The 12,721-nt window shown below is 38.4% G+C and overlaps 1 protein-coding gene and 1 pseudogene across 7 annotated transcripts in view; one reads left to right on the top strand and one right to left on the bottom strand.

Moving 5' to 3' along the window:
* Nucleotides 1-12,721, bottom strand: part of LOC114200660 (protocadherin gamma-C3) — a 155,738-nt gene that overhangs the window by 53,143 nt on the left and 89,874 nt on the right. The gene's annotated exons all lie outside the window — the stretch shown is intronic.
* On the top strand, nt 10,794-12,714 carry LOC114200661 (E3 ubiquitin-protein ligase RNF146 pseudogene; annotated as a pseudogene).

The raw sequence follows: 12,721 nt of genomic DNA, 5'->3' as shown, positions 1-12,721 counted from the left end.
TATTTATTTGTCAGAGAGAGAGAGAGAAAGAAGGAGCACGAGCACAAGCAGGAGGAGCGTCAGGCAGAGGGAGAAGCAGGTTCCCCGCTGAGCAAGGAGCCTGATGCAAGACTCAATCCCAGGGCCCTGGGATCATGACCTGAGCCAAAGGCAGTTGCTTAACTGACTGAGCCACCCAGGCGTCCCTGTTCACATCATCTTAATGAAGAATAACACCAAACTGGGAACTCAAATATCCATCAACAGGTGAACGTATAAACAAATTGGGACATACCTATACAACACATTATCACTGAGCAATTTAAAAAACAAGATAATACATGCAACAAGGTGAATCAAGTTCAAAAACATGCAGAACAAAAGAAAACAGACACAAAAGAGTACATGTTGTAGGATTCCATTTAGATGAAATTCTGGAAAAGACAAAACTAATTTATGGTGACAGGAAGTAGATCGGTGGTTGCCTAGAGCCAGGGATGTGGGGAAGTGATCGTGAAGGGGCATGAGAAAGCTTTTGAAGGTTACAGAATAGTTCTATATTTTGAATGTAGAAATGGTTACAAGGTGCAAACATTTGTCAAAATTCAATGAGCTGTGTAATTTTTAAAGGTGCATTTTATTACATATAAATTATACCATACCAAAACTGATTAAAAATTATTTTAAAACAAAATGGAAAAAATCATATACAGGCATTCCTTACTTAGCATAGTAGTGCAGCAGGACTGTAAAAACGACCATGCAAACTGAAGCTGTGCAAAGTGATCTTAACAATCAATGGGGTAGGGGCTTCTGGGTGGCTCAGTCAGTTAAGCGTCTGCCTTCGGCTCAGATCATGATCCCAGGGTCCTGGGATCAAGTCCCACATCAGGCTCCCTGCTCTGCCTCTGCCTCTCTCTCTCTCTCTCTCTCTCTCTCTCTCTCTGCCTCTCGTGAATAAATAAAACCAATGGGGTAAATTAGAATTGTTCTGTGACCTTTAGAAAAGTTTATAAAAACATTAAGCATTCTGACAGGGAAGTAAAAAAAATAGTAAAACTATTATTTTTTTAGTACATTGTAATCTGAGACATTAGAACAGCTGAGAATTAAAGGGTTGGCTTCTCATCCTGTAACTTACAATACAGAGCAAGCATCTTTTCTGTGCCTTAGAAAATTGTCATACCCTTTTGTAAGTTTAGATCAACTTCCAATATATTATGTACCCTTTGACTTTCAAGGTTATGAGATATCTCTGAGAATTCCTCTAATGTGAAGTATTTCTGTTGGTGTCATTGTTTTACTGGGACATCTTCATCCTCTTCATCACAACTTTCCTAACTTACGCCAGTAAGTTTACCTTCACAAAGCTTCTTTGGCTACATGTCTAGAGACTCTTGAAGGCAGCAATGTCAACATTCCTAGTGTCAGCTATTTCTTCTATAATTCCACTTTTTTCACATCCATCATCTTTTTTAAAAATTTTTTATTATGTTCAGTTAGTAAACCTATAGTACACAATTCCATTTTTAAAAAAGATTTTATTTTTAAGTAATCTCTACACCCAATGTAGGGCTCGAACTCACAACCCTGAGATCAAGAGTCACATGCTCTACTGACTAAACCAGTCAGGTACCCCTATAATTCCATTTTTATTCAATTTGAATTTCACTGACTGCATTATCACTTTTGTTTCTTTGCTGCACTTACATCTTTGTTGGTCAGCTCCCTCTATAAATTTTTGTAAAATGATATGTGGGTTTATCTCTGGGAGACAAGAAGGCAACACAACTACATGCTCTGCTGTCTGTGCATAACTAAATAACTGTACAGTAACCAACCTCTAATAGATAGAAAGAGGTCATGTGATTGGTTACCAATCATGGCATATATCTGTCAGATGCAAAATAGTTTGTGGACTATAGGGCTAACAGCGACATTTATACTTTAAGCAATTACCCAGCAAAAATGCCATGATAATGGCATGAATTTTGAACTGTTTTTAGGAGACTAGCATTATTAAAACTGTGGTAACTAGGGCGCCTGGGTGGCTCAGATGGTTGAGTGTCTGCCTTCGGCTCAGGTCATGATCCCGGGATCCTGGGGTCGAGTCCCGCATCGGGCTCCCTGCTCCTTGGGAGCCTGCTTCTCCCTCTGCTTCTCTCTCTCTCTCTCTCTCTCTCTCTCTGTCTCTCATGAATAAATAAATAAAATCTTTAAAAAAAAAAAAACCATGGTAACTAAATGCATGTATACTGTAACCTTTCAAAGAGAGGACTGCCTCCATAGTATGTTACCTTTTGTGTAAGAAAGGACAAGTAAGAAAATATAAATATAGGTGGTTACTTTTTGCAAAAGAAAACACAGGAAGGACAAACCAGAAACTAATGAAATTGATTATCTACAGTAGGTGGGGTAAATGAGACAAAAGGGATAGGCAAGGAGTGGTTATTTTCTGAGTATGCTTTTTAAAAATGGTTTTAACTTTAATTATGTTAATGTTTTACACATTCAAAAAAAATACTATCAACACTCAGGGCACCTGGCTAGCTCAGTCAGTTAAGTGTCTGACTTCGGCTCAGGTCATGATCTCAGGGTCCTGGGATTGAGCCCCATGTAGGGCTCCCTGCTCAGCAGGGAGTGTGCTTGTCCCTCTGCCCCTCCTCACAGCCCCACCCTGCACCCCAATCCTGCTCTCTCTCAAGTAAATAAATATACCTTAAAAACAAAAGAATACTGTTAACACTCTTATCAATTTCAGAGTGTGGAAAAACTCCAAAATTACATACAAAGGAAATGAATAAACTTTTTTTTTAAGATTTTATTTATTTGAGAGAGAGAGAATGAGAGAGAGAGAGCATGAGAGGGAAGAGGGTCAGAAGAAGAAGCAGACTCCCTGCTGAGCAGGGAGCCCGATGTGGGACTCGATCCCAGGACTCCAGGGTCATGACCTGAGCCGAAGGCAGTCGCTTAACCAACTGAGCCACCCAGGCGCCCGAAATGAATAAACTTAACCATGCCAGAAGTAGCTTTGAACACAATGCTTTTGACTATATACCCTAAGTTTAATGAGGCAGGCAAATCCTGAACTCTACAGGTTTTTCTCTTTGGTATGGGTGTAACAATTCTGAAGCTACTTTTTGTGCACTTCAGAATTAAGTAAATATATTCATAATTTTGAGAACCAGAGTTTTCACTTTTGGAAAAGAAAAATACAAAGGTAAAAAGGGGAAAGGCTAGGAAGAATCTGAACTGCAGGAATTAATAAGAACTCATGATTTTGAAGGTGTGTGTATAGATACATGTTTGTATGTGTGTTGTATGTGTGTTTCCTTTCTCTATCTGCTGAAAAAGTCTAGAAATAGAGACAGCCCATTAGCAATAAGCACATCTACCACTAGATCTTAATTTTTAATTAGTACTGTCTAGTAAAAAGAAACAGGGACAAATGGCTCATCTCATGATTGGGCCAAAAAAAGTGTAAGATAATTAACATCCTCTTGTATCAGAAAGTTAGAAAGTGCTCAAGAAAATGATAGGGGTGTGGTGAAAGGACACAAAACCAGCTTGAAGAGGTCCTCACTGGCAAAATAATCTAGGATTGAATAAATCAAAATCTAAAATAAAATAAATCCAGAACAATTTGGGATCAAAATAAATAATGGTAATAATGCAATATAACTTACTGAAAAAATAAACATGAACCATAATTGGATAAATAAAACAGAAGGGAAAGCTTTTCCTTACAGTCTAATGCCTAATAAAGGTAGAAGAAATTATTATAAATGGAGTTAGAAAAATCATATCCCATTGAGTTCAGGCTGGACTAAGAAACACACCTCTTTTTTATAGAGGGGGAGGGGAAGGAGGAGAGGGAGAGAATCTTAAGCAGGCTCCATGCCCAGCACAGACCCCAATGAGGGGCTCGATCTCACAACCATGAGAACATGACCTAAGCCCAAATCAAGAGTCTGAGGCTTAATCAACTGAGCCACCCAGGCACCCCAAGAGACATGCATCTAATGAAGTAAATATAGCAGTTATGGTATGTCATTTTTAATATTAGGTTTACGAAAAGATTGTGACCTCCACCTTGTTTGCCCTCTCTGGCTCTCTCCATTACTTGCTCTGACAGAAGCCAGATGTTATATTTTGAGCTGCCCTATGGAGAGGTCCACATGGCAAGGAACAGAGGTAGGACTCTAGCAGATAGCAAGCAAAACAATGGGGCCCTCAGTCCAATGACCCATGAGGAACAGAATCGCTCCAATAATTATGTAAGAGAGATTAGAAGTGGATCCTCCCTCAGTTGAGCCTTCAGATAAGAACCCTAGACACCTTGTTTGTAGCCTTATGAGAAACTTTGAAAAGAGACACCCAACAAAGCCATACCCAGATTCCGGATGCACAAAACATATGAGATAATAAAAGTCTATTGTGTTAAGACACTAAATTTTGGGTTAATTCTTCTACACAGCAATGGAAAATTACAAAAAAAAAGTCTTGTTTAAATATAATCATGAGGAAGCATAAAACAAACCAAAATTAAGGGTATTCTACAAAATAAATGACTTACAGACTTTTAAATATATCAGTATTATAAGAAGACAAAGCAAGGCTGAACTTTACTGTTCCAGGTTAAAGTAAACTAAGGAGAGGCACCTGGGTGGCTTAGATGGTTAAGCATCTGCCTTGGGCTCAGGTCATGATCCCAGGGTCCTGGGATGGAGCCTGATGTCAGGCTTCCTGCTCAGCGGAAAGCCTGCTTCTCCCTCTCCCCACCGCCAGCTTGTGCTCTCTCGCTCTATCAAATAATAAAATCTTTAAAAAAAATAAAGTAAACTAAGGAGTCATGACAACTAAATGAAAAATTACTCTTAAATATTGGTAAAGTTTGAGTGTAGACTATAGATAAACATTCTATCACTGTTAAACTCTTATTTTCATATTAAGATTCAGTTATACAAAAGAATGTCCTTGTTCTTAGGAAATACACAATGAAGTATTTAGAAATAAAGAGACATGATGTCTACAACTTACTCTGAAGTGGTTCATAAAAAATAGTGTGTGTACACACATATAAATACAATACACATATGAGTACAAACACATATATATGAGAATGATAAAGAGAATAAAAAGAAAAAATAAAGGAAATATGGCAAAATATATATTAACAATAGGTGAGTCTGGGTAAAGTGTACAAAGTTCTTTGTGCAATTCTTGAAATATCTGAAAATTTGAAGTTATTTCGAAATAGTTAAAAAGAAAACTTGTGAGAACTGCAAAACTCCAGCACTAGGGGAATATAGCACATAGAATTCATGGCTTTTTTCCCCATGATGCTTTAGTCTTTTAACTTTAATTTTTTTAATTTTCTTTTTTTTTTTGAATTTTTTTCTTTCCTTTTTCAAGCAACTTATCAATTCCTTTCTTAAAATATTTTTTAATTTTCATTTTTACACTCATATTCTATCCCTTCATTGCATTTAACCTTATTTTTTGTATATATATGTTTCTCTTTCTTTAAAATTTCGGGATGTAGTTTCTTCTAACAGACCAAAATATACCCAAAATCTAGTGTATGGCTCTGTTCTATTCACCCGCCCGATAACATTTTTTTTTAATTTTTTTCTTTCTTTTTTCAACCAAGTTATCTTATTGATTCCTTTTTAAAACCTTTTTTAATTTTCATTTTTATAGTCATATTCTATCCCTTCATTGTATTTAACCTTATATATAACATATATTTTTTTTTCTTTCTTTCTTTAAAATTTCGGGATGCAGTTTTTTATTTAATTTTATTTTGTTATGTTATGTTAGTTACCATACATCATTAGTTTCTGATGTAGTGTTCCATGCTTCATTGTTTGCGTATAACACCCAGTGCTCCATTCAATACGTGCCCTCCTTAATACCCATCACCAGGCTAACCCATCCCCCCACCCACCCTCCTCTCTAAAACCCTGTTTGCTTCTCAGAGTCCACAGTCTTTCATTGTTCATCTCCCCCTCCGATTTCTCCCCCTTCATTTTTCCCTTCCTTTTTTTTTAAACATATAATTTATTATTTGTTTCAGAGGTACAAGTCTGTGATTCAGCAGTCTTACACAATTCACAGCACTCACGATAGCACATACCCTCCCTTCCATTGATGGACATCTTGGCTCTTTCCATAGTTTGGCTACTGTGGACATTGCTGCTATAAACATTGGGGTGCATGTACCTCTTAGGATCACTACACTTGTATCTTTGGGGTAAATACCCAGTAGTGCAATTGCTGGATCGTATGATAGCTCTATTTTCAACTTTTTGAAGAACCTCCATACCGTTTTCCAGAGTGGCTGCACCAGCTTGCATTCCCACCAACAGTGTAGGAGGGTTCCCCATTCTCCGCATCCCCGCCAACATCTGTCATTTCCTGACTTGTTAATTTTAGCCGTTCTGATTGGTGTGAGGTGATATCTCACTGAGGTTTTGATTTGGATTTCCCTGATGTAGAGTGATGTTGAGCACTTTTTCATGTGTCTGTTGGCCATTTGGATGTCTTCTTCGCAGAAATGTATGTTCATGTCTTCTGCCCATTTCTTGACTGGATTATTTGTTCTTTGGGTGTTGAGTTTGATAAGTTCTTTATAGATTTGGATACTAGCCCTTTATCTGATATGATATTTATAAATATCTTCTCCCATTCTGTCAGTTGTCTTTTGGTTTTGTTGACTGTTTCCTTTGCTGTGCAAAAGCTTTTTATCTTGATGAAGTCCCAATAGTTCATTTTTGCCCTTGCTTCCCTTGCCTTTGGCAATGTGTCTAGGAAGAAGTTGCTGTGGCTGAGGTCAAAGAGGTTGCTGCCTGTGTTCTCTAGGATTTTGATGGATTCCTGTCTCACATTTACGTCTGTCATCCATTTTGAGTCTATTTTTGTGTGTGGTATAAGGAAATGGTCCAGTTTCATTCTTCTGAGATGCAGTTTCTTCTAACAGACCAAAATACACCCAAAATCTAGTGTATGGCTCTGTTCTATTCACCAGTCTGATCATTTTTTTTTTCTTCCCCCCACCCCAGTTTCGGGTCTTTTCTGCTTTGTTTAGTGTATATTTCTCTGGGGTCGTTGTTACTGTTTTAGCATTTTGTTCTCTTGTTCATTTATTCTTCTCTGGACAAAATGACAAAACAGAAAAACTTGACCTCAAAAAAAAGAACAAGAGGCAGTACAAGGACCTAATCAATATGGACATTAGTAAGATGTCGAAACTAGAGTTCAGAATAATGATTATAAAGATACTAGCTGAGCTTGAAAAAAGCATAGAAGAAACTAGAGAATCCCTTTCTGGCGAAATGAAATATAACCAAGTTGAAATCAAAAAGGCTATGAATGAGGCGCAATCAAAAATGGAGGCTCTAACTGCTAGGATAAATGAGGCAGAAGATAGAATTAGTGATACAGAAGACCAAATGATGGAGAATAAAGAAGCTGAGAAAAAGAGATAAATAACTACTGGATCACGAGGGGAGTATTTGAGAGATAAGTAATACCATAAAGCGAAACAATATTAAAATAATTGGGATCCCAAAAGAAGAGAGAGAGGGGCAGAAGGTATACTGAAGCAAATTATAGGGGAGAACTTCCTTAATTTGGGGAAGGAATCAGGCATCAAAATCCAGGAGGCACAGAACACGCCCCTCAAAAATCAATAAAATAGGTCAACACCCTAACATCTAATAGTAAAACTTACAAATCTCAGAAACAAAGAGAAAATACTGAAAAAGCAGCTTGGGACAAGAGGTCTGTAACCTACAATGGGAGAAACATTAGATTGGCAGCAGACCTATTCACAGAGACCTAGCAAGCCAGAAAGGACTGGCATGATATATTCAGGGTAATAAATGAGAAAAATATGCAGCCAAGAAAACTTTATCTAGCTAGGCTGTCATTGAAAATAGGAGTGATAAAAAGGCTTCCAGGACAAACAGAAACTAAAAGAATTTGCAACCTCCCCCCCAAACCCAAGACCTACAAGAAATATTGAAAGTGGTCCTCTAAGCAAAGAGAGAGTCCAAAAGTGACATAGACCAGAAAGGAACAGAGACAATATATAGTAACAGCCACCTTAAAGGCAATACAATGTCACTAAATTCATATCTTTCAATAGCTATCCTGAATGTAAATGGACTAAATACCCCCAATCAAAAGACACAGGTATCAGATTGGATTAAAAAACAAGACCCATCAATATACTGTCTGCAAGAGACTCATTTTAGACCCAAAGACACCTCCAGATTTAAAGTGAGGGGGTGGAAAACCATTTATCATGCTAATAGACATCAAAAGAAAGCTGGGGTGGCAATCCTTATATCAGACAAATTAGATTTTAAACCAAAGACTGTAATAAGAGATGAGGAAGGACACTATATCCTACTTAAAGGGTCTATCCAACAAGAAGATGTAACAATTTGAAATATTTATGCCCCTAATATGGGAGCAGCAAATTATATAAGCCAATTAATAACAAAATCAAAGAAACATATGGACAATAATACAATAATACTAGGGGACTTTAACATCCCCCTCACTGAAAGGGACAGATCATCTAAGCAAAAGATCAACAAAGAAATAAGGGCTTTAAGTGACACACCAGACCAGATGGACTTCACAGATATATTCAGAACATTCCATCCCAAAGCAACAGAATACACATTCTTCTCTAGGGGACATGGAACATTCCCCAGAATAGATCACATCCTGGGTCACAAATCAGGTCTCATCCGGTACCAAAATTCTGGCATCATTCCCCGCATATTTTCAGACCACAATGCTTTGAAACTTGAATTCAATCACAAGAGGAAAGTTGGAAAGAACTCAAATACATGGAGGCTAAAGAGCATCCTATTAAAGAATGAATGGGTCAACCAGGAAATTAAAGAAGAATTTAAAAAATTCAAGGAAACAAATGAAAATGAAAACACAACTGTTCAAAATCTTTGGGATGCAGCAAGGGCGGTCCTAAGAGGAAAGTACATAGCAATACAGGCCTTTCTCAAGAAACAAGAACGGTCTCAAACACACAACCTAACCCTACACCTAAAGGAGCTGGAGAAGGGACAGCAAATAAAGCCTAAACCCAGCAGGAGAAGAGAAATAATAAAGATTAGAGGAGAAATCAATGAAATAGAAACCAAAAGAACAGTAAAACAGATCCGTGAAACTAGGAGCTGGTTCTTTGAAAGAATTAATAAGATTGATAAACCTCTGGCCAGACTTATCAAAAAGAAAAGAAAAAGGAGGGGTGCCTGGTGGCTCAGTTGGTTAAGTGACTGCCTTTGGCTCAGGCCATGAGGATCGAGTCCCGCATCAGGCTCCCTGCTCAGCATGGAGTCTGCTTCTCCCTCTGACCCTCCCCTTCTCATTCTCTCTCTCAAATAAATGTCTTTAAAAAAAAAAAAAGGAAAGAGAGAAGATCCAAATAAATAAAATCATGAATGAAAGAGGAGAGATCACAACCAACACTGAAGAAATACAAATAATTATAAGAACATATTATGAGTAACTATATGCCAACAAATTAGACAATCTGGAAGAAATGGATTCATTCCTAGAGACATATAAACTACCAAAACTGAAACAGGAAGAAATAGAAAACCTGAACAGACCCATAACCAGCAAGGAAACTGAAGCAGCAATCAAAACTCTCAAAACAAACAAGAACCCAGGGCCAGATGGCTTCCCAGGGGAATTCTACCAAACATTTAAAGAAGAATTAATACCTATTCTTCTGAAACTTTTCCAAAAAATAGAAATGGAAGGAAAACTTCCAAATTCATTTTATGAGACCAGCATTACCCTCATCCCAAAACCAGGCAAAGACCCCACCAAAAAGGAGAATTACAGACCAATATTCCTGATGAACATGGACACAAAAATTCTCACCAAAATACTAGGATCCAATAGTACATTAAAAGGATTATCCACCATGACTAAGTGGGATTTATTCCTGGGGCTGCAAGGTTGGTTCCACCTCTGCAAATCAATCAATATGATACACTACATTAATAAAAGAAAGGACAAAAACCATATGATACTCTCAATAGATGTAGAAAAAGCATTTGACAAAGTACAGCATCCTTTCTTGATTAAAACTCTTCACAGTGTAGGGATAGAGGGTACATACCCCAGTATCATAAAAGCCATCTATGAAAAACCCACAGTGAATATCATTCTCAATGGGGAAAAACTGAGAGCTTTTCCCTTAAGGTCAGGAATGCAGCAGGGATGTCCACTATCACCACTGCTGTTCAACATAGTACTAGAAGTCCTAGCCTTAGCAATCAGACAACAAAAAGAAATAAAAGGCATCTGAATTAGCAAAGAAGTCAAACTCTCACTCTTCGCAGATGATATGATACTTTATATGGAAAACCCAAAAGACTCCACCCCAAAACTGCTAGAATTCATACAGGAATTCAGTCAAGTGGCAGGATATAAAATCAATGCACAGAAATCATTTGTATTTCTATACATCAACAACGAGACAGAAGAAAGAGAAATTAAGGAGTTGATCCCATTTACAATTGCACCCAAAACCATAAGATACCTAGGAATAAATCTAACCAAAGCAGCAAAGTACCTGTACTCAGAAAACTATAGAATACTCACAAAAGAAATTAAGGAAGACACAAAGAAATGAAAAACCTTCCATGCTCATGGATTGGAAGAACAAATATTGTTAAAATGTCTATGCTACCTAGAGCAATCTACACATTTATAGCAATCCCTATCAAAATACCATCAACTAATGTGACCGCCGCGCGCGTTCCCGGCCGCTGCGGGCTCCGGAGGCCGAAGAGGAAAGGCTACGAGACGGCCGCGGCTGCGGCTAGAGAGAATGAACCAGCAGTGGAAGACAAAATACCACACACTGTTTGACTGCCGGTGAAGATGAGCTTTTGTTTTTGTGCCAGACAGCTGTGGGATTTGTAATAGAAATGATGGCTGGCTGTGGTGAAATTGATCATTCGATAAACATGCTTCCTACGAACAGGAAAGCGAATGAGTCCTGTGCGAATACTGCACCTTCTCTAACTGTCCCTGAATGTGCCATTTGTCTGCAAACATGTGTTCACCCAGTCAGTCTGCCTTGTAAGCATGTTTTCTGCTATCTGTGTGTAAAGGGAGCTTCATGGCTTGGAAAGCGATGTGCCCTCTGTCGACAAGAAATTCCTGAAGATTTCCTTGACAAGCCAACCTTATTGTCACCAGAAGAACTCAAGGCTGCGAGTAGAGGAAATGGTGAATATGCATGGTATTATGAAGGAAGAAATGGGTGGTGGCAGTACGATGAGCGCACTAGTAGAGAGCTGGAAGATGCTTTTTCCAAAGGTAAAAAGAGCACTGAAATGTTAACTGCTGGGTTTCTGTATGTTGCTGATCTTGAAAATATGGTTCAATACAGGAGAAATGAACATGGACGTCGCAGGAAGATTAAGCGGGATATAATAGATATACCAAAGAAGGGAGTAGCTGGACTTAGGCTGGACTGTGATGCTAATACTGTAAACCTCGCGCGAGAGAGCTCTGCTGATGGAGCAGACAGTGTCTCCGCACAGAGTGGCGCTTCTTCCGTTCAGCCTCTAGTGTCTTCCGTAAGGCCCCTGACATCAGTAGATGGTCAGTTAACAAGCCCTGCAACACCATCCCCTGATGCAAGCACTTCTCTGGAAGACTCTTTTGCTCATTTGCAACTCGGTGGAGACAGCATAGCTGAAAGGAGTCATAGGGGGGAAGGAGAAGAAGATCATGAGTCGCCATCTTCAGGCAGGCTACCGGCACCAGACGCGTCCACTGAAGAAACCGAATCAGACGCCAGTAGTGATGGTGAGGATGTATCTGCACTTGTTGCACAACACTCCCTGACCCAACAGAGACTTTTGGTTCCTAATGCAAACCAGACAGTATCTGATCTATCAGATCCTGATCGATCAGTAGCAAGGGGTGGGACAGTGAATGCTGGTGTCAGATCTAGAAGGCCTGATGGACAGTGCACAGTAACTGAAGTTTAAATAAAAGTCTTCAGCTCCATGCTCAAAGTTAAAATGGTTATCTGTAAATTTCTGCCCACATAACATTATACTCATCCCTGGTAGTGCATTTTTGGGAGTTCGGGTGGGAAAGGGTATGGGGAGGACAGACCTGTAAATTAAAATGTCTAACATGTCTCTGTTGAGGAATTTATTTAATATAAGGAACTTGGCGTTAATAGTTGAGAGCTGTTTAGTAATAACCCCGTTTTCTTGATGTCTATTTTATAGTTTTTTTTAATTTCTTCAGTTCTTTTGGCCAGCGTGTGTGTATTATCTGTGCATTAACAGTCTTCATCTGACTCTTGCATTGTGTCTTATTTTTCTGCATGGATTGATGTAAAACCATTACTAAAATTTGGCACCTATGAGATGTCTTGTATTGGTATGAACAGGAAGCTTAATGTGAGAATAGATGGGAATCTGGGATTTTAAAATAGATGAATAACAACTATTAAATAGTAAAGTTACTGAAATGGAAATGTGAAGAAAACAGCCAATAACTCACGTTTCAGAATCTTGTCTGTAACATACTTCATGGCGTTTCCCATAGGCTTTGCTGTCTAGTCCTTGTAGTTTGAGGTTTCTCTTGATCTGCATTTTTCTTTTTGATTACAGAATTTATAATTTAATAAATACTAGAGTTTATCAAAAAAAAAAATACCATC

The sequence above is a fragment of the Eumetopias jubatus genome, unplaced genomic scaffold (genome assembly GCF_037043125.1).
Source record: "Eumetopias jubatus isolate StellerSeaLion01/CBP00866 unplaced genomic scaffold, mEumJub1_p1.0 scaffold_5, whole genome shotgun sequence".
In the NCBI taxonomy this organism is placed as follows: Eukaryota; Metazoa; Chordata; class Mammalia; order Carnivora; family Otariidae; genus Eumetopias; species Eumetopias jubatus.
This window is presented reverse-complemented; position numbering and strand designations above follow the sequence as displayed.